Raw genomic sequence first — 23,140 nt, forward strand, 5'->3', positions numbered from 1 at the left:
AATCCCATTCAATAAATTATCCATTTTTATCACTTACAATTGGTTAAGTAACTGATACCACCCACGTTGTCCGCTTAGCACAAGCTAGTCGTACCCATACAATAAATTAGTCTCATAAATTGTTTGCAGCTAAACAAATAGCTGACAAAAAATTCTTAAATTGTTTTGCCGAAATACTACTACTCATATTTCGGCCAACCCAAATAAAATTCCCAAAACACTTTGCGCAATATGATCACTAACGCACGTCCGATCGCACTTAATAAATTACGAATGCAATCCTAAGCGTTTTTGTCCAAAAACGATTAAGCAACAGTCGAAAAGTATGTCACTTGAGAATTTTGCCACTCAATCATTTCAAAGCGGCACGCCGCCCATCCATATGATGACATATCACATACATCCAAACCTGAACCGGACATACGGTAACATGCCGAGCCAGAATTATACGAATATAGGTCGCACTGAAAAATGCAACAACAAAATTATTTAGGATAGGAAATACTTTCCAATATTTCCAGCACATAGGGAAAATAGGGCATGTGCAGTTACAGCGCGGGCACAATTCTGGTTTAAGTAAGAAAATTGCTGTAAATTAGTCCAGTCTTTTTTGATCTTCAATAAAGAAAATGCTCCCGAATCGAGCCCGGTGAAAAATAAAACATCCGTTTTATTAATTTACCAAATTGAGAATGTGTTAGTATACACGAACGCGTAGCGAGACGGAAGAAAAATAAATTATTTATTTAGTTTAATTTCAATGCTTTTAGAGTGAGCACCAGTGTTGCCATTTTAGTGCTTTGGAGCCAGATCTAGCCCTTTTTTTGTGTTTAGCTCCAAAAATACCGGTTTAGCCCCTAGCTCTTTTTCTGGCCCTCTTTAAAATGTTTGCCCCTTTTTGGCTCCAAATCTATTTCAGCAATACGTATTGTGAAATTTGTAAAGTGTTCTATGTGTGTCGAAGTTTTATTTTGTTTGTTTCGTTATGTATGTTGTACCAACTCGGTACTCAACTGATAACAAAAACTTTAATCGATAAACTGTGCCATGAGGTTGTATATTTGTTTTCCAGCTTTCGCAACAGCATAGTGTCACATTCTAAATGTTTCGACCCTTTAACTTCAGATTATAATTAATTTTTTCTCCCGTACCATTTTTCATTATACCATTGAATTAAAAATTAATCATTCAAGGTTCGAATCGAGCTCAAGGCCAGAACAATAATTTTTCTCTAATGATAGTTATTGTTATTTTTTTAATTTTTCTAAATTTGAAAAATTGTATTTTGTTTTTGGAATAGTAAGTAGACATTTTTTCAGACAACCATTGCTAACCAGTGCTAACCATTTAGCTATACAGCATGCCTAAAGCGTACTGATGATGAAGGCTTAGCACCCTTCGAAATGGATCTGTCTGCGCAGCTATGGCAGGTTGTCTGAAAAAATGTCTACTTACTATTCCAAAAACAAAATACAATTTTTCAAATTTAGAAAAATTAAAAAAATAAAAATAATTATCATTAGAGAAAAATTATTGTTCTGGCCTTGAGCTCGATTCGAACCTTGAATGGTTTATCAATAGGCCGATAAAAACAAAAACAATAATTAAAAATTAAGATAAATTTATAGACGAATTCATTGAAAGAAAGATACATAATATATGTCGCGACTTCATAATTAAATTAATAGAGCAATTAAGGCAACGCTTGCCGCACAATATAGAAACGCTTAGCAAAATAGATTTATTTTCGGTTGAAAACACATTGTGAAAACCTCAAAAGTTTTTATATTTCACATATTAAAAAACAAAAAAAAAGTATAGCACTGATGAAATAACGATATTACAAATGCAGTGGAAAAATATCTATCTCCAAAATTGGAAAAATGCGACTTCAACATTAAGTTTATGGTTTGATTTTATTAAATTCAGAATTATTATAGGCTTGTATGGTCAGATATTTGAAAAGTGCAAGATTAAACTTCACTTATAAACCCAACGTTTCGCCAAGCTCCTTGGCATCCTCAGGGGCTGGACATCTTTATTTAAAAACAATAACAATAACAAAGACAAATTTGTAAAAACAAGTTGGAACATAAACATTGTAAAATCATGACACAAACATTAAATGCGGAAAAAGAAACTCACATGAAATAATAATTAAAATAAAATATCACAAAACTCATAGGAGTATATAATACATGCATGTTTGGTATATTTGTCAAAACTAAGTTCAAATCATAAGCATAATAGATATGCTGCCGCAATTTGATCAGTATCTTCTCGTCTATTTACTGTTTTCTCTCTATTTTTTAGTATGTGAAGACTCTTTAGTGTGTACCGCTTTTGCTCTTTCCTCTCTGTGTCTATTATTTTTGTATTTTGTAAATCAGCGGTGTGTCCATGTGTTAGAATATGTTGAGCAAGTGCCGTGCCGCTTTTCTTTTTGTTTATGTCCGCTTCGTGCTCTGCTAGTCGAAGTCCCAATTTTCTTTTCGTCGTCCCTATGTATATTTTGTCGCATTGTGTGTTTTCTCCACCTTTGCATTGTACTTGGTAGATTACATTGTTTTGTTGGTGTGGTTCTACTGGGCTTTTTGTCTTGGTAAATATATAGTGGAGAGAGTGCAGTTGGATTTGTATGCTAGAGAAATATTTCGTTTTTGTTCTCTTATGTTTGCGTGAACTTTTTCTGTGAACTTTGGTATGTACGTGATGCTGTGGTATTGTTTTGTTTCGGTAGGTGTTTTTGTGGTTGTTGTATGATGTTGCTTTTTGTTAGTCTCTTTTAATTTCTGTTCATTAGGGTCTTCACTAATTGGCTCGGGTAGTTGTTCACAGTAAGCAATTTGTAAATTTTTTCCTTGTTGGAATTTAAAAACTGATTGTGACTCAATGTGAATATTTTGTTTATTATGTTTTTTGCCGCGTTTATTTTGTATTTTTTAGGTTGGCCAGAAAGGAAGTTTATGATTCTTCCTGATGTTACTGATTTAGAGTACCAGTTGAGTAAAATCCTATTGTCAGTTCCGTGAATGAGCACATCTAAGAAGGGGATTTTTGAGTTTACCTCTTTTTCTGTTGTAAACTGTAGCCGATTGTGGTACTGATTTAGAGTTCTCAGTATGATGTCTAAGTCATCTCGTTTTACAATAGCAAATATATCATCCACGTACTTGACTATGAACTTGATATTTATTTTATGTAGTTTTTTCAATTCCAAGTAGTGTTGTCTAGTAAGTCATCCATGATGATATCTGCTATTGTCGGTGAAAGAGGGTTACCCATGGGCATACCAAAACTTTGGGTGTAAATTTTCCCATCATAAATAAAATAATTATTATCTTTCAGGCAAAAATTCAGTAATTTTAAAAATTTGTTTTTTGGTATGTTACATTGTAGTTGTTGGAACTTGTCCATTATTATCTTTATTGCTAAGTATATGGGGATGTTGGTAAATAGGGAGACTACATCGAAGGATACTAATATGTCGTCGCTACATATTTCAATGTTTTCCAATTTATATTTGAGTCTAAACGAGTTTTTTACATTGTATTCTTCTGAGATTAAATTGTTTAGTATTTTACCAACGAACTTTGAAAGACCATAACATGGAACGTTCATTGATGAAGCTATGGGACGTAAGGGTAAATTTGGTTTATGAATTTTTGGTAAACCGTATAATCGTGGTGCATTTGCTGCCGTGCATGTGAGGTGATGTTTGTCTTTAAGACTAATCAGTTTATCTTTGTAAAGTTCGTTGATAAGGTTGTTGTTTTGTTTCTGTAGCGTGTCTGTTGGGTCGTTTCTAGCCGTTCTGTATGTGCTTTTGTCCTCAATTAGTTTGTCCATTTTCTCTTTGTAATCTGTCTTGTACATAATGTCGATCAAACATAGTCATATGTTCCTGATGATGGTTTTAGAATAAATACCGACGAATATATGTAAAATACAATAGAAAAGCATTGTGTTTTATTTTTTCAATAGGCCTTGAGCTCATTAAAGACTTCAAAAATATTTACGTATAAGGCTAATAAAATTCATCAAAAATGTTCTATTGAAAAAATTTCGTATTGAAGCGTTGAGCAAAGTGCGGGATGGTTCTTAAGACAAACTTATTTTTAAATTTTTTGAAATGTCATATCTTTGCTGCAAGTTTTTGATAACTTCAGCAAAAAAAACAGTAAACGCCATGTTTGCTATGTGTCAATTTATCACTTACAATAGCAACTGAGTGTGCCCGACCATCGATCCATGCTATGCATGTAAAGAGTGTTACTTGTGTGTAGCTGAAATGAGCAGACTGGACTTCTTTTTGTACTGTAATTCTATAGTTTTCAGCAAAGTCAATTTGGATAACTAGTTCCCTGGGCTTAAGATTCATTTTTAAGTTTTCAAAATAAGTTTGTTGAGTGTGCTTAATAAATGTATGCAGCTTGAATGCAGGCAACTGGGACTCTATTTCAAAAATGATCTCTTTCATTGGCTCTTCATATACACTTAAAAGCATCCGATTGTCGACAGTCCGCCAATGCTTCCATTTTATAGTTTCATTCAGTTCATTTAAGAAGCGTAAAGGAACTAAAGTTGATGTTATGTCGAATTCGCAATCTTTACATTGATTTAACATACACATATTATTATTGATATCGCAACAGACCTTTTTTTAAAAGTCATCAAACCTAGAAGGAAATATTGGGATTTTCTTGGTCATAGCTTCCAACATAAAAGAAAAGTTCGCATAGTATTTGCATACACACATATTATGGGGCATGCCCCTACTCAAAAGCACGGTTTTTGGTCTATTGTCGTAAAATTTTCTTCGTGATATACTTGTATGAACAAATTCTGTTTTAAATAATTGATATGCTTCATCTACAGTCATTACCATACATCGCTTAGCTACAGGTAGCGAATTACGACCCTTCAAGAGTGTATTTTTTCGACCCGCCATTTGAACTGAAATGTCATCACGACCAAAGAAGTTATGTATTGTTTTAACGTCCTCACCTTCATTTTCTCCTTCTGTGTAGTTACAATCAGCTATGCTCTTGCCTACAAACTTTTTATAAAGGACATTAATTATTTTACGCTTCTTATTGATATATTGCGGCAAGGCTCTCTCTACTTTTTTAAGGGCATTTCCTAAATTTTGTTTACAGCTGTACGGCTCAACTACTATACCTTTTTCTGCTTTTTTTCTCTCTTGAAAAGTTCTTTGGCGATTGTAGTTGCTTATCCTTAATTTTTCAGCGAGCAAAGCGTCCCTTCCAGACCGCATTTTCAGGTTTTTCCTAAATTTTCGTTTCCTTTCGGCATCTTTTTCGCGATATTCCTTGTCTTTTGAATGATTTTCTTTTAAAGCTAATCGCCACGCTTTTGCCCTTTCTGCTGCAGTCTTCGCCATCTTTTCAAAAAATAATATAAACTCAAACTACACTAAAATCATTGATATCAAGGTTTATTTACCGTTCGGACATTACAAAAGTTATGAAAGGAAAATGGATTGACTAATAACTTTTTACGAATTTCGATTTGTTTTTCTCCTAACTTTAATTCAACTTGCTTAAAAAATGACTTCGCTGTATTTTTTCAACGCACCACTTTTTTTTTGGACAAAAAATTGGAAATTTTCGTTACGGACGTTACATACAGGACGCAGGACGCTTAGCGTTAATGTGTGATTAACAGTTATACGACTGAGTTGTAAGTATTGTCATAAGAGAATATCGAAGAGCAAAAATAGATTTCAATAATAGAACAAATATTAAAGACAGACATTTAGTATTATTGAATTAATGGAATTAGTAAACAAATTATATAAAAACACACAGTAGCTGCATAAGAGAACGCACTTTTGACAAATATGTATTTTTTTGAGCAGTCTAAAAAAACAACAGTAAAATAGTAATTATTTGAAATATAAGACATATAAAGGCATCAATTTTCTATCGCGACTTTGCAATCGGAAAACATTTTTTTCGCTTCTGGTTGACCATTTTAAGGATTTACCCATATTTTTTATCTTATACAGCCGATTATTTGGAGGTTACGAATAGGATACGGTTATTGTTCAGCCCCATTCATAACAAAGCACAGCCGAAGACAGTCCCGCCCTTACTTGTTTTTTTTTTTACATTTTACTTTTTCGCAAAAATACGCTTGCGTTTATGCTTTTATGTGCTTATCCCACAAAGGGCGCCTGTTTTGCACACTATTAACCAATTTTTCAGTCCCTTGCAGAAATAATTAATTTTTCATAGTAAATGCACGCAATTTATCGGACGATAAAATTGAACATGCGCGAATTTATCGGCAGTGAAAAACAACAACAGTCGACAACAACAGCCGACAACAATTCGGTGATCGGTCGAAATGTACACACGCTCATCTAAATACATGTGTTTATTTTTATCGGACGATTACGACCGGCATCGGGCGATCAAGATCGGTGGCTGTGTAAGGCGTACTCTAAGGCCCTTCAAACATACCTCGTCCCAACATAAACTTGAATATCGCACACGTGTATTTTAATGGTGATTCGTACGCTCGTAGAACGTTAAAAATTTAATAAAAAAATTGGAAAAAATGTAAATTAATTTTCATCGTCCAACATTTTGCAAAAATACTTCTTACTTTTTAACCATGCCTTACCGCCAAATGGCAAAACAAACGTTAAAAAAACGTATTTTTTTTATTAAAAATATAAAATGACTTACAAAAACAGTATTATTTATGTACTTCTCTTGTACCTTATTTTTTTTAATAGTTTACTGTACTTTTTTATAACTTTGTTCAAGTTTGATTTGAAATAAATGTAAAAACTTACGTTGAAAAATATACATATTCTTTTACCTCTTTCTTCAACGGGTTTTGAATTTTCTTGAGGAAATTTAGCTCTTTCTAGCCTTTTTTTCTAGATTCTAGCCCCAAAGAAATTTTTGTTCTGGCAACACTGGTGAACACGTGTCACACGCACTCTTTGTTACTCAGTTTTAAGCGTGTGACACTTCCTACTGTACGGCCATCGAAATCAAACAAAATGAGCTGTCGTTGATTTTAACGAAGTTGTCATTGTGTTCTTACATATATGATCGCTTAGCAAGTGCTAAGCTCATGTTCACCCATGTACATGAGCGTTGATCTAAACCAGACGTCGGCAAAATGAAAATGCAGATGTGTTAGTGAGAGCACGATGAACAATCAGCGATTTGGTATTTGTTCATTTCACACCAGTGGCTACGGGCGAATCACAAAAGCTTGATCCAGTCTAAGGCGGTCCAAATATTGTAGCTAAGGTACTGTGTCATGACAGGTATCTAATAGAAGATTTACCGGATACATTGATCACTCAACGACGGTATAGTAATGCAATCAGTGTAAATCACATTAAAAAAGCGGTCATCATTTAGTGAAATAATTATTGGCGCCACCTTACACGTACTATTAGCTGTGCTTTTTTTTACATCTATATGTGTTTATTTTTATCGGACGATTACGACCGGCATCGGGCGATCAAGATCGGTGGCTGTGTAAGGCGTACTCTAAGGCCCTTCAAATATACCTCGTCTTAACATAAACTTCAATATCGCACACGTGTATTTTAATGGTGATTCGTACTACGAGTGTTAAAAATTTAATAAAAAAATTTGAAAAAATGTTAATTGATTTTCATCGTCCAACATTTTGCAAAAATTTTTCTTACTTTTTAACCATGCCTTACCGCCAAATCTCAAAACAAACGTTAAAAAAACGAATTTTTGTTATTAAAAAATATAAAATGAATTACAAAACTGTATTATTTATTTACTTCTCTTGTACCTTATTTTTTTTTTAATAGTTTACTGTACCTTTTTTATAACTTTGTTCAAGTTTGATTTGAAATAAATGTAAAAACTTACATTGAAAAATATACATATTCTTTTAGCTCTTTATTCAACGGGTTTTGAATTTTCTTGAAGAAATTTAGCTCTTTCTAGATTTTTTTTCTAGATTCTAGCCCCAAAGAAATTTTTGTTCTGGCAACACTGGTGAACACGTGTCACACGCACTCTTTGTTACTCAGTTTTAAGCGTGTGACACTTCCTACTGTACGGCCATCGAAATCAAACAAAATGAGCTGTCGTTGATTTTAACGAAGTTGTCATTGTGTTCTTACATATATGATCGCTTAGCAAGTGCTAAGCTCATGTTCACCCATGTACATGAGCGTTGATCTAAACCAGACGTCGGCAAAATGAAAATGCAGATGTGTTAGTGAGAGCACGATGAACAATCAGCGATTTGGTATTTGTTCATTTCACACCAGTGGCTACGGGCGAATCACAAAAGCTTGATCCAGTCTAAGGCGGTCCAAATATTGTAGCTAAGGTACTGTGTCATGACAGGTATCTAATAGAAGATTTACCGGATACATTGATCACTCAACGACGGTATAGTAATGCAATCAGTGTAAATCACATTAAAAAAGCGGTCATCATTTAGTGAAATAATTATTGGCGCCACTTTACACGTAGTATTAGCTGTGCTTTTTTTACACCTATAGACGTTTACGCTTAAACTTTATATGGACTGCTAAGCGTCAAACTTTAAATACCGCTCTGAAATTGCAGCGCATAAAATTTATACTACTAAATTTCCCTCTGGCCCGGGGTTTCTCAGGGGGCCCGCGATGTAGAGGTACTAAGACATTTTTTTTAATTCAGGAGAGTCTTTAGTTCCATGTACAAATTTTAAGCCGCATTTCAAAAGCAACGAATATTGATATGATTTTTTGCCAGGGCCTGTGGAGATAATGAAAACATCAAACAAAAATGTGTTTCTCAGGAGGCGCGCGATTTAAAAGTACCAAGGTATTTTTTTTTTTATTCAGGAGAGTCTTTACTTATTCCATGTGCAAATTTTAAGCCGGATTTCAAAAGCAACGAATATTTATAATGATTTTTTGCCTGGGCCTGAGGAGAGAATAAAAACATCTTAGGCATTTTTTTTTTAATTCAGGAGCGTCTTTAGTTGTTCCATGTGCAAATTTTAAGCCGAATTTCAAAAGCAACGAATATTGATAATGCTTTTTTGCCTGGGCCTGAGGGGACAATAAAAACATCAAACAAAAATGTGTTTCTCATGGGGCCCGCGATTTAGAGGTACTAAGGCATTTTTTTTTAATTCAGGAGAGTCTTTAGTTGTTCCATGTGTAAATTTTAAGCCGAATTTCAAAAGAAACGAATATTGATAATGATTTTTTGCCTGGGCCTGAGGGGACAATAAAAACATCAAACAAAAATGTGTTTCTCATGGGGCCCGCGATTTAGAGGTACTAAGGCATTTTTTTTTAATTCAGGAGAGTCTTTAGTTGTTCCATGTGTAAATTTTAAGCCGAATTTCAAAAGAAACGAATATTGATAATGATTTTTTGCCTGGGCCTGAGGAGACAATAAAAACATCAAACAAACATCATGAATCCGAAATCGTAAAGTTTTCGTGGCGACACTGTCGAAGGTTCATCTTCAAAAAGTCTTCCAACGATACCACCAACTCTGTATCAAAGTCCAGATTATTTAAACGACTTCGATATCGGTACCGTAAATAATGAGTTTTTGCGATCTGAAGAAGTCAGCGAAATAATTCGTCGAGGTCATCAGAAGTATCCTGTTATTTTTCCACGTAATTGTCATGACGAAGCATTTCCTTGTTTAAACAGAATCTTGCTAAATGGAGAGAAAGTGGAGCGTGACTGGTTAGTGCGGAGTGCCAGTAACAATGCTATTGTAACGAATTTACTTGCAAATATTCGTAACACTATTTATTGCCTAACATGCTTTCTGTTAAGCACCAATACTTTAAATCGACCTAAAATTTGTTGTGCGGATATTCGAAATTCCAGGTATGGAAGAAGCTATACGATAAACTGCCATCACACGAAAATACTTAAGATCACATTAAATGGTATATTCAATGCCGATCTTTACAAAATCCAATTCAAAAGGAGGCTACAATTGATACACTTATCAATGAACAGCTAATCACTGAAACTCAAGAGTGGAAAGACATTTTATATAGAATTTTGGACACTATTTTATTTTTGGGTGAAAGAGGTCTAGCTTTCAAAGGCGAAGGTATATATCTTTATTTCATAAGCCATTATGATCCGATAATTAGAGATCATTTGGAGAAAGTAAAGATTTCACAACAGCAGCACAAACGATTACAAGTTCACTATCTTTCCCCAGACATTCAGAGCGAGTTTATAGAAATTTGTGCAAAGTACGTGAGGGAAACTATATTAGATCAAGACAAGAAAGCCAAGTATTTTGCTATTATCGTTGATGCTAAGCCTGATGCTAGTAACGTTGACTACGTTCATTTTGCGCTAACTCCATTTCAATTCGAAAGCAACAAATTTTACAATTCAAGAACGGTTTTTGGCTTTCGTGAATTGTAACCAAAAAACTGGTCAGAAAATCGATGATCTAATTTGCCATACTCTAGGTAAACATGAAATCCCATTAAAATATTGTCGTGCACAAAGGTACGGTAACGGCGCCAATATGAAAGGAGCTTTCAACGAAGCACTACGTCACATTCTCGACAAAAACTCGAATGCTGATTACTCGCCTTGTGCAAACCATAGTCTCAATTCGTGTGGTATTGATGCTGCAGAATGTTTTACGGTTGCAATTACTTTCTTCGGAGTTGTACAAAAATGTTTTACTATTTTCAGCAGCACTCCACAATGATGGGACATCCTCAAAAAAATTTACGGAGCTCTCTTCATAGTCTTTCAGACAAAAGCAAAATTTGACTGCACAAGCATACGGAGATGTTACCGGCATTTTCAAGTACATCAACAAGTTCGAATGTATCTTGCTGTCCTCAATTTGGTTCAAAATACTGACTACCATTAATGAAAGAAACGTGGTCCTCCAAGCTAGAGACGCCACCACAGATTTTGAGGTCCGACATCTAGATGCCTTATTAGCTGATTTGATGTTGATCAGGAACCAATGGAAAAAAATTTTAAAGGAAAGCAAAGCAGTTGCTATTCAATTGAACATCTCGCCAAAGTGTCCGGACATTCGAAAGAGAAAACCCAAAAGACGTTCTGAAGATAATTTAAATGAGATGATTACGCATGATTCAGAGTCTGATTTTAAAAATAATACATTCCTGGCGATCGTTGATTCGGTAATCACTGGCATTACTGAACGATTTGCAGCTATGAGAAATTTGAGCGAGACGTTTTCCTTTTTGTGGCAATTTGAAGACATGGATGATAGAAACTACGGTTCGGGCGAACGCAGCAAAATTTGTTGAAAAATACAAGTCGGAAATTTCTCAAAACTTAGAATGCTAAATAATTCACTTGAAACACGTTTACGAAGCAAATTTTGGTAAAGATCTGTCACCATTGGAATTTCTAAATGCCATCTATATATTTTCAAAATCTGTATACGATTTGCCCCAACATTCGTGTTGCTTTACGCATCCTTGGCACTATACCTGTCACTGTAGCTAGTGCAGAACGGTCCTCCAGCGTTCTTTCAAGAATCAAAAACTTTCATAGATCGTGTTCATCTCAAGAGCGAGTTTCAGGACTTGCCACGCTATGTGTTGAATCCGTTTTGGCTGGACAGTTAAGTTTTGATATTATTATAAAAATTTTGCAGCGAAAAAAGCAAGTAAAGCCACTCTTTGATATCCGAACTTTCTATATTGAATAACTAAATTTATAGTCATCATTAAATTTATCAGAAATGTATCAAAATGTTACCAAATAACTAAAAAAGATTATTTGAAACAATATGTGGCTGTTAAAAGAGAATTTTATTTCTACGTTACAATAAAATAGTATAAATAGTAAATATTCTGTGTTAATTTTATTGTCAGCTCATAGTCCAAAAATCATTTAGTTGATGTGGCAAAATTTTTTTTTGATGTAATCCATCAATAATGGTTCCTGTATGAGACGTCATTAATTCAAGTTAATCAAATGTATTAGTGGATTTTTTATAGGGGGCCCGTAAATTCTTTAGTCCCGGGCCCGGATTTTCTCTCTACGGCCCTGTCCGTAACTAAACATAACTTTTCATATTAAACTCTTATTTCTTTAAATTCAAATATATACATTAGTACATATGGTACGAATAACTGTAAATCCGTCGTCTTTGACAAAATACTCAAGTTGTAGACCGTATAGCGAGTTTAAGGGCTATATTTGGCACGCCAACCGGTCCTGGGGACTTATCATCTGCAACTCTATGTGGGCGAATCCCAAATAAGGTCCACCAAGGACCGAAAATCAAACGTGGTCAGACTTTATTTCTATCATTTGGGTTTAAAGGTCAAATATGTGTATGATGTGGAAATAAAATAGTTTATTTTTTGCCCTTATCCAGAAAACATTATTTCAAAGTTTGCGAATTTGGCTGTTATACTATCAAAATATAAAAGCCTTTCTTTATATAGTTGCGCCGTTCAACTCAGATCTAAATATTTTGTATATGAGTGTTTATTTAATTAATGAAATAAGTTAATTGTTACATTTTAAAGTTAATGCGTAAAAGTATATCAATTGAAAGAAAAAAAGTAATAAAGAAGAAGATAAAGAATGTTCTGGCAACACAGTTGCCAGATGTATATATAAATAATTTATTGCCGTGGGGGTGTCATCTCGTTTCATACATAACATTTTTCCCTCCTCTGCAAGGGCTAAGGTGAGTATCAGACAGGTGCCCTTCTCTGTCTGGTTGATCTCCGTGGAATTTTAGGTATCCTACTTGTTTCGGGTGTTGTATGCGGTGTCGATGTAGGATTTTGCTCTATTGTACTATTGGCCGAAGCAAAGCCTTCAAAATCTTCCGATCCCCACGATTCGTTTTGCGCCGTTTCAGTAACCACCGGTTGCGTTATTGCTTCAGTGCTATCTACTTCAGCTGATGCCTCGGTTTCATTAGTGTTGTCTTCGATTGACAGCCTCGCCTTGTAATAATCAACTTCCCGAGCTGCTTTATCAGGTCCAACCGGGGCTTTGCGTATTTGGTCCACATGCCGGTTTACACTTTTCCCATTGAAGAGTACTTCATAGTGCAGATCACCTAGACGTGGTTCCCCTGAGCCACTTACAAATTCGTGGTTTCCCAGACAAAAAGTAAACATTTTGATTTGGTTCAAACTCTCTAATAGTTTTCGTTGACTTTACGTATTGCTTCCCTTCTACCTTCTTTGAAATTTCCTCTGGTCGAATCAGATTCAACCTTGTGCGCAACTGCGTCCGAGATTACCAGCAACATGCCCCGTGTGTAAATTGTCAAGCAGTTTGTTTCGATATTTTGGTGGAATAATAACACGATGTTCGAACGTCAAACATCCGGAGGACAACTTATAATTGCCTTCTGGGGATTTGTACCCTGCCCTTTTCAAGCACTGGCCACTTTCCAGTAGTTTAATTATTTTAGCCATTCGTTTATCTTTTCTGGACTCTCTTGCTATGTGTTCTGAACTTAGTGGTAATTGGTTGATTTGGCGAATCATGAAGTGGTCGAACTCATCATATTCGTCTGGATTCGTCATGGCTGTCTGTTGCAACTGCTTAATTTGTAATAATTTCGGTGGCTGAAAGTGGGCGCGTGAAAGATAGTCGACATTCGCGTCGCCTTTGAGCTCTTGTACACTACCTCGAAATCAAATCTGCTTAAAAAGTGTGCGTAGTTCGTCATTCTACTTATGCATAATACTGGAAGTGATTTGTCAGGTTGTAATATTTGTGACAATGCTTATGATCGGTGATTAGTGTCCAATGACGTGCGTATATGTAAATATTTGAAAAATTTCTGAACCGCCCACACAATTGCCAATGGCTCTTTGTCAATCTGTGGATAGCGTTGTTCTGTAGCATTCAATGTTCGACTTGCGTATGCAATTGGTCGTTGGGTCCCTTTCTCTAAACGGTGTGAAAGTACGGCTCCTAGTCCTGTTGGACTCGCGTCTGTTGCCAGTAGTACAGGTAGTGTTGGGTCGTATGGCATCAACACTTGAGGTGAAACCAACGTCTCTTTCAATAGGGCAAACGCTGCGTTTGCCTCCTTAGCCCAGTAAAATTTCTCTCTCGCAATGGCCGTGCACTTTTGGCCAAATCTGGAATAAATGCGCTATAATACGTGGTTTTTCCTAAAAACAGCTGTAACTCTACGAAAGTCGTTGGCTTGGGAGCGTTTAGTACCGCTTCAATGTGTTTTTCGGATTTATGTATGCCCTGTTCGTCGATGCGGTGGCCAAGGAACTCCACCGGTGGTGTCGCAAATACACACTTTGACTTGTTCAAATGCAAACCATGTGATTTAATGCGGTTTAGTGTCGTTTCCAAACTATCAGTAGCTGCTCGAAGTTTTCAGCAAACACCAAGATATCATCAAAAAAATTTAAAACATTTGGGACTCCCTGTAACACAGTCTCCACTTTTCTTTGCCAGATAGCTGGAATATTTGCTGCTCCATATACCGCACGAGTAGGTCGTATAAACCCATGCGTCACTGTATTTAATGTCAATACATGCGCAAACTCCTCGTCAATTGTTAAATGCGTATATGCATCTGTTATATCTAAGTGACAAAATATTGTAGCGTTTTTCATTTTATTAAAGAAATATTCTGCTTTTGGAATCGGGTGTTCGTCGATGATCATTTTTGGATTGACAGTGGGCTTATAATTACCGGTAATGTGAATACCCCCATTCTTTTTTGCTACTACGTGTGTTGTTGAGGCCCATTCTGAATGCTCCACTCTCTTGTAAAAACCTGACTAAATTTTACGATCTATTTCCTGGGCATACTCCTCTCTCAGGGCCATCGGTACATCGCGCGCTCGCGCGAAAACTGGTGTTGCTCCAGCTTTGAGCTTTACTTTTGCAGGTGGCCCACTGAACTTCCCAGCTGTCGTACTGAAGATGTCCTCAAAACGTGTAATGAGATGTTGCAGTCGCGTTTGTTGGTTTATTGATAGTTTTGGTGCTGTTGAATTTATTGTATTGATTCGGTTAGACGATGAAAACAGTTCAGTGAAGTTTATTTCTCGTGCGAATTGCGATATCCATTCTCGGCCGCAAAGTGTATCACAATCTCCTTGAACGACATACAAATTAAGTCGTCGTGAAGTTTTCCCCATTTTCGCAGTTACTACGACCCGTCCAATGCAGTTCACCTTGTGGACCGTATAGCTTTTAAATCGTCGATCTGTCTTTAACAACCTAAAATTTGGTTTAATCGAACGCAACGTTTTGCAATTCATTACTGCACATGGTGCACCCGTATCTAATTCCATCTGAATTTGTTTCCCATCTATGTATATAGGAACCATTTTTCTATCTACTGCATTGCATGCATTAACACTGTTTAGTTTTTGAACTGATTCACATTCATCCTCTGAAATCTTATCTAATTTGGTCTTACACACTTTGGCGATGTGGCCCACTCTTCCACATGCAAAGCATTTGGAATTGTTAAATTTGCAGTCTTTTCTAAGGTGCTGCCCCCCACATCTTAACAATTGGACCCTTTCTCTTTTGCCCTCTGCATCGGTTCTTCGCCACTCGGGTTTTTCGAATTTGTGTTTCTTTTTGTTTTAACTGGTGCGTATCCCAGTTTATACGTTGGCTCGCTTGTTTGTATCACTTCTGTGCACTTTAGGTCTGTTGTGGCATTTTGTGTTAATTCCATTGTATGCGCAATTTCGTATGCTTCAGCAAAATTTTTTGGTTTCTTTGCAATAACTTCATTAAAAATTACTCGTGATACTACGCCATACAACAATTGCTCTAGTAGCATTCTATCTAAGAATTCTCCATACTCCTAGTGTACAGCCGCTTCTCTTAACCGAAGTGCGAACTTTCAAATCGGCTCTCCCTTTTCTTGTTTGTTTTGCCGGAACTTGATACTTTCTGTATACTTATTCCTACAGCCATCAAAATGGCGAATCAAGATATTTTTTATTTCGCTGTAGTTGAGTGAGCGAGTCTGGTGTTTTTGGGCTAACAAGAATTTTTAGCGCTGTATTAAGCTCTGTCCCCATGTGTACACGTATGAACTTGTGCGCTTCTGGAACCTTGCTCAACTGTAATGCCCAATCTACACGTGTAAAATAATCCTTAATACTAAACGATGGTGGTTTGGGTGACAACGAACGATTTACATTTGTATTTGCCGCAGCATTCTGTGCAGCCTCCTCCACAGCTCCTCGGATTGCTCCTGCTAGCGCATCCAACACTGTTTTTAAATCCTCCGGTGTAAGGCTCATTTTTAAATACACTTCTGACACCACTTTTGTATATGAGTGTTTATTTAATTAATGAAATAAGTTAATTGTTACATTTTAAAGTTAATGCGTAAAAGTATATTTTTTTTTTTTATAAAGAATGTTCTGGCAACACAGTTGCCAGATGTATATATAAATAATTTATTGTCGTAGCGCTGCCATCTCGTTTCATACATAACAATATATTTGCTTTAATTAATTGTCTAGACTTACTTTTAGCATTGAAAAAAAATACATATAAGAAACTTAGGAAATTTTTCAAATGTTAAACAGGTATTAAAAAAATAATAAAATATATTTTTGCTAAAAGTTCGGGTAACAGATTTTATTGGTATCTGAAAGTGGTCTCGTCCGTTACCCCTCATTGGTTGATTCATATGTATAATGGCCTATAACTTTATCTCTGTTTAGTCTACGAACAAAACTTGTATTATGTCAGAAAGAAGGAATTTGCGTTTTCAGCAGTGTGTAAGCTGTTAATTGATTCGTCGAGATGTTAGAGAAATCTTACAAAATATAACGAAAATTTAAATTCTTGAATTTCGTTTTCACTTTTCACTGTATGATAGTTTTCCTAATTTTTATACACAGCTGAGCATAGTTCACAGAGTATATTAATTTTGCGCGCATAACGGTACCCCGTAACGGCATAAAATAATCGAGATAGATATAGACTTCTATATATCAAAACGATCTGGGCGAAAAAAAAATCATTTAGCCATGTCCGTCTGTCCTTAAACACGATAACCTTAGTAAATTTTGAGGTATTATAATGAAATTTGGTATGTAAGTTCCTGGGTACTCATTTCAGATCATTATTGAAAATGAACGAAATCGGACTATAACCACAGAAACTGTGCGATAATTCACTACCAAAGTCGGATAAAGCGATGAAACTTGGTAGGTGGGTTGACCTTATGACGCAGAATAGAAAACTAGTAAAATTTTGACAATGGGAGTGGACCGCCCACTTTTAAAAGAAGGTAATTTAAAAGTTTTGCAAGCTGTAATTTGGCAGTCGTTGAAGATACCGTAATGAAATTAACATAATTTAAGCACACAAAATACACTGATTGTAGTTTTTGAGTGCAAAAATGTAAATTCTGAACAGATTAGTTCAATAAAAAGTGAACAAATAATTGTTAAATAACAAATACAGACAGTGGTAGTTTGACAAATTCTGCTGTGGTAAGTGGTGAATGTGACCTACTAGAATTTTGTGAAGCTTGCTTCACACTATTTTTAGTCCCTGCAACATCTTTACTCTTCGATCAATCTTTGCTTCTGCTGCGGTAAATGTACCAGCATCTACTGTGCTTCAAGTTAAACAGCGAGAATTTGAAAGAAAAATTACTCGAAGAAAATTAAGCAAGCCTATTGTTGTTGGTAATTGTAATACCATTGAATTAAAAGTAGTTCCTGTATTCAAGTTTCTGCATATTTCGTCATTTTCGCCCACTGTTAAGGAATCTTATATCGTATGTTTCAAGTCATGTTAAATTGAATCCAAATTATTGATATGTCATACATTGTTAAAGAAAGATATACCCATTGATAGCCCAACTAAAGTCAATTTCAAATTAGGTGTTTCGGAATGCTCTTTTGATAAGGTGCTTAATCCAGCTATATGGCCTGAGTATGCGAAAATTCACCCATTTCGTTTTTTTTTCCAAGAAGGTGCATCAACACAACAACGATAACTTGTTCCATTACAAATAATTCTTCTAAGAACTTAAAAATATATTTTCAAAATATTTCTAGTTTGAGAACCAAATCTAAGCTGATTTATGCCTTGAGCTCGTACCTGGATTACAATATTTTTGTTCTCGTTGAGACGTGGCTAAACGAGAGTTTCGATGCGAATTTATATAATGTTTTCCGAAATGATTGAATTAAAACTGGTCACAGTAGAGGCGGAGGGGTTCTTATAGCAGTTAACCGGAAATTTCGTTCGTCACTTGTGACATTGAAGAATGATGATACTGTAGCAGCAACACTGCTTTTGAAATTCTTTCATAATTATAGTTAGTTGGTATTGATTTTTAATTGTAATATTTTTTCTTGTCATCAATTTTTTTCTTATATTGTCATATTACAATTAAATAATTTTTCGTGTCATTTTTAAATCATTTAAAAATTAAAAAAATATGTTTTATAAATCGGGTTTGTTTTAATTTCTTAAATGATTTTTCAGAAGTGAATTTGGATTTGGTTGGTCCTTTGCGAGGTTTTCATGTATCTATTAACGATTATAGATCGTTTTTCGCGATGACCAGAAGCCATACCAATAACAGACATTAAAGCGGAGACTGTAAGCAGAGCTTTTTTTTATGGTGGGATTGCAAGATTTGGATGCCCAAGTATAATTATTTGTGATCGTGGTCGTCAATTCACTTCGAAAACGTTTCATGACTTAGCTACTTTTATTGGAGCTAAGATTCAACACACTACGTCTTTTCGTCCACAAAGTAACGGCATGGTTGAAAGGCCACATCGAAATTTAAAAGCTGCCTTGATTTGTCAAGCTAACTCGCAATGGTCAAAAAGTGTGCATTCAGTACTGCTTGGTTTAAGGACAGTGTATAAAGATGATTTGTGTGCTTCAGTAGCTGAAATGGTATATGGAGAAGCGTTGCATATTCCGGGCGAGACTTTGGGAGATGTCACAAGTTCCGATGTCATTTCCACTCTGTTTCTAGAACGTCTTAAAACAATAATACAAAATATTCAACCACAGCCTATTGCACATCATACCAACAATAAACAATTCGTTCATGCGGATCTGTTTCAATCAAAACAAGTTTGTGTTCGTAATGATGGTTATAAAAAACCTGTGCAACCAAAATACTCCGGTCTTTTTACGGTAATCAAACGTAATCAAATTTTTCACTATCAAACTTGCAAAATGAGAAGACACAGTATCTATATACAGATTGAAAACGGCATTTACGGAAGTACGCGATTTAAATGGAACCACTTTCCAACAATCAATTGAGCAAAAAGAAATTCCATCACATGTTCCAAAAAGAAAAAAAGTCGCTTTTCGCTAGGAAGGGGGTATTGTAGCAACAACACTGTGCTTTTGAAATTCTTTCATAATTATAGTTAGTTGGTATTGATTTTTAATTGTACTATTTTCCCTTGCCATCAAATTTTTTCTTTATATTGTCATATTACAATTAAATAATTATTCGTGTAATTTTTAAATCGTTTAAAAAATTAAAAAAATATTTTTTTTATAAATCGGGTTTGTTTTAATTTAAACAACCCGAAAATATAAAAAAAATCTGATGGAAAGGAAAAATATTACAAAGAAACAAGTAAGAACGGGACTGTCTTCGGCTGTGCCGAAGACTTCATACCTTTCATGAATGGGGCTGAACAATAATCTTATCCCGTTCGTAATCTCCGAATAATCGGATGTATAAGGTAAGAAATATATAGTGAACAGATCTACATACCTTAACGATTTTTAAGATAAATATAAAATAAAAAACAGGTAGGTACTTTGTGTGAGGATGCAAAGTTTCAGGTTTTTTGTGGTCTGCGTGTAAAAACTATGACTACGAATCACGTATTTCAACAATATATGACGTAAACGTAACTATTTGATGAAATTTGATGAATTTTGAAGCTTGTAGCCGTAAAAAGGGGGCAAAAATTAGAGTTTATATGGGGTATATAATATATATACCACCGATCTCTATGATTTTTTCAGACAACAATATATGCTATATACGTAAGCATATGGTGAAATTTGAAGCGTCTAGCTGTTAAAAAGGGGCAGAAATTGCGCAAAGTTTCTTAACTGAACAATCGGTTGTATGAGATATATACTATATACACCACCGATCTCAATGACGCATTTTTTTATAATATTTTTTTTAAATCACCCCTGAAAAGTTTTCGAAGCGCTCTTAATTATGAGTCCATAAGAGTTCGAAATATGTGCCTCGAGAAAAAACTAAACCTGTAATCATAAAATACTCATATAAGACCCCTATAAGGTTGAAATTATGAGCCGTATGCCAAGAATGTATATTTAATTTTGATATATGGAAGTCTACATTGATCTCGATTAGTTTATACCGTTGCAGAAAACCGTTATACGAACAAAATTAATATAATCTGTGAGCTCTGCTCATCTGAGTATAATTATAGCTGCGTTGGTTTCGTAAATGGTTTATAAGTGGTTTCTAATTCCATATCACATACGTTTGGGAAATATCGAGCAAATTGTAGACCAAGGGATTTTTTGGAACGATTTTCCTCCATCGTTTGTCAAATAAGGGAAAAACACTATGTAGGAAAATAAATCTAGGGTAACCCTGGAATGTGTTTGTATGACATGGGTATCAAATGAAAGGTATTAAAGAAAAAATTTTGTTTTGACATTTGCGCTTGACGTATTCAGACGTGTTTTCACTTGCTTGCCTTGATTTTATTTTTTTAAATTTATTTTTAATTTTATAATTGTGAATTAATAATCCAAGTATGGATGATTATTGTGGAAATTGCGATAAAGCCTTTGGAAGGAGTGAAGCTGTTGCAGTGCGTTGTAATGACTTTTGCAAAAAACGTTTTCATCGCGCTTGTTATGCGGGCCCAATAACAGAATACGACGTTAAGCTAATAAAAACAAACTTTAATGTACGCTACTTTTGTCCTGAGTGTGCTTCTGATAAACTGTCTAAGGCTTTTCATGCAGTGCTTGCCTTATAGAAAATAATAATTTTCTATTTAATTTTGATTAATATATTTAAACTTTATTTTTTTAAAAGATATTTTTGATAACTTAATATTTGATTTTAGCGACCTTTATACGTTTAAATGTAAAGTTTTTATTTTGCCGGCTCTAGGTCAAAAGTAATAAAACGATTTGATTTTTTAATTTCCCAATATATTTCGATCACCTTCGGAGATCTTCATCAGGGGGCTACAACAATAATAAAAAATTCAGCTTAGTTTGTAATAACTAACAATAATAAATAAATAAACCATCCTATGTATATAATCATATTCATATTTATATACATAGATACATTTATATTTTTATTTTGCTAATCTGCGTCCGTTCGGTTCGCCATGTAGCTTTGAACTAATTTTCCACGATTCTAGCTAGTGTCTGTAGATATGTGAGCAGCCGTCGGTATCTATTTTATAGTTAAGTCTCTTGTTTATTGGTGTGTTTGTTATGTGGAGCATTTCTAAAGTGAAGCGTTTTTTGTAATTTTGCTCTGTTTGAAGTATGCTCACTGCTTCGAAATCTGGTTGATGGCCGCTCTCTGCACAGTGGGCCGCAAGTGCAGTTTTTTGCATGTTAGTAGCTTCTCTGCATTTTATATCAGATCGGTGGCCTGATATCCTCGTTTTCAATTTATTCTTAGTTGTACCTACATACTCTTTGTTACATTTATCGTTTTCATTTCAAGCGCATGTAATTTTGTATACAATGTTGTTTTTGTCTAATAATGCTACTTTACTTTTCATGTTGTTGTAGAAAATATTCGTCGTATAGGCTGGTTTATATGCAATTATGATGTTTTCCTTGTCATATATGTCGGAACTTTTTAATCTGTCGGAGAAGCCTGGTATATATAACATCGATTTGTACTTTGTAGTTGTTTTTTCTCCGTTTTTGGGTATTTTTATTTCACTGTAAGCTTTTATCATCCTCCGTATAATTCCATGAGGGAAGTCATTCATTTTTAGTATATTTGCTATTTTTCTTTTGTTTTCAGGGTGGAACACTGCAAAAACTTACTTATACTAAGGCCACTTTAAGCCAAAATATGAAAGAGGATGATCTGAAAGCTTTTTTCGAGAGTGAACAACAACTCGCACTCACACGTACCAGCATCTGCAAAAACACGCAACAAGCAAAGCTCGAAAAATTGAGAAGCGCACGAAACAACGAAACACTCGAAAACAGCAACAACAAACATTGGTTGGTAAACCAAACAAAGACAGATTTTCCACCTGATGTTGAGGCGCTTCTTGCAAAAGGTCCAAAGTTTGCTCTACCGGTTGCAAAAAACACTTTCCCTCTATTCAAATGTATAGCGGATGGAGAAGAAGTAATACAGAGCGTGAAAAATAAAGAGGGTCAAGAGTCTGCGGGAACAAAACTATCGTTGCTGATAAAAGAAACAGTAGCAAAACATAAAACGAACACAGCTGATATTGCCATTAACGATACAGTGGGACGAACCCGAAAATTTCTAAACCAAAACAAAAATATAGTTATTTTAAATGCAGATAAGGGAAACGTGACTGTTGCAATGGAAAAAAGTGACTACATGGCAAAGATGAATAATATATTATCCGATGTGTCAACATATAGAATATTACGACAAGACCCAACGTTGCGTTTACAAACGAAAAACAATCAATTAGTAGATAAATTAGAGAAACTAGGTATCATTACAAAAAGAGAAAGATCACAAATGACAACCCATACCGCTCTACCACCACGAATATATGGTGCGCCAAAAGTACACAAAGATACTTTGCTCAATGATTAATTCTCCGTCCTATAATTTGTGTAAATACTTGACCAACGTTTTAAAAAATCTGACTTCCGAATCAAAATTTAATGTTAAAAGTGCAATAGAGTTCAAAAATAAAATAAACAACTCCTGTATATGTGATGATGAACGTCTTGTGTCGTTTGATGTAGTGTCATTGTTTCCAAGCGTACCAACGGATTTAGCTATAGGGACTATAATGACAAAGTGGGACGACATAAAACAATACACAGATATACCAAAAAAGCTCTTTATGGAAATATTGACCTTTTGTATCACAGAGAATAGATATTTTAAGTATGAAGAAATTA

At 35.0% G+C, this 23,140-nt stretch overlaps 1 protein-coding gene across 1 annotated transcript in view; it reads right to left on the reverse strand.

Moving 5' to 3' along the window:
• Dscam4 (Down syndrome cell adhesion molecule 4) overlaps nucleotides 1-23,140 on the reverse strand; it is a 2,049,237-nt gene that overhangs the window by 1,612,365 nt on the left and 413,732 nt on the right.

This window comes from Eurosta solidaginis, chromosome 5 (genome assembly GCF_040869045.1).
Source record: "Eurosta solidaginis isolate ZX-2024a chromosome 5, ASM4086904v1, whole genome shotgun sequence".
Lineage (NCBI taxonomy): Eukaryota > Metazoa > Arthropoda > Insecta > Diptera > Tephritidae > Eurosta > Eurosta solidaginis.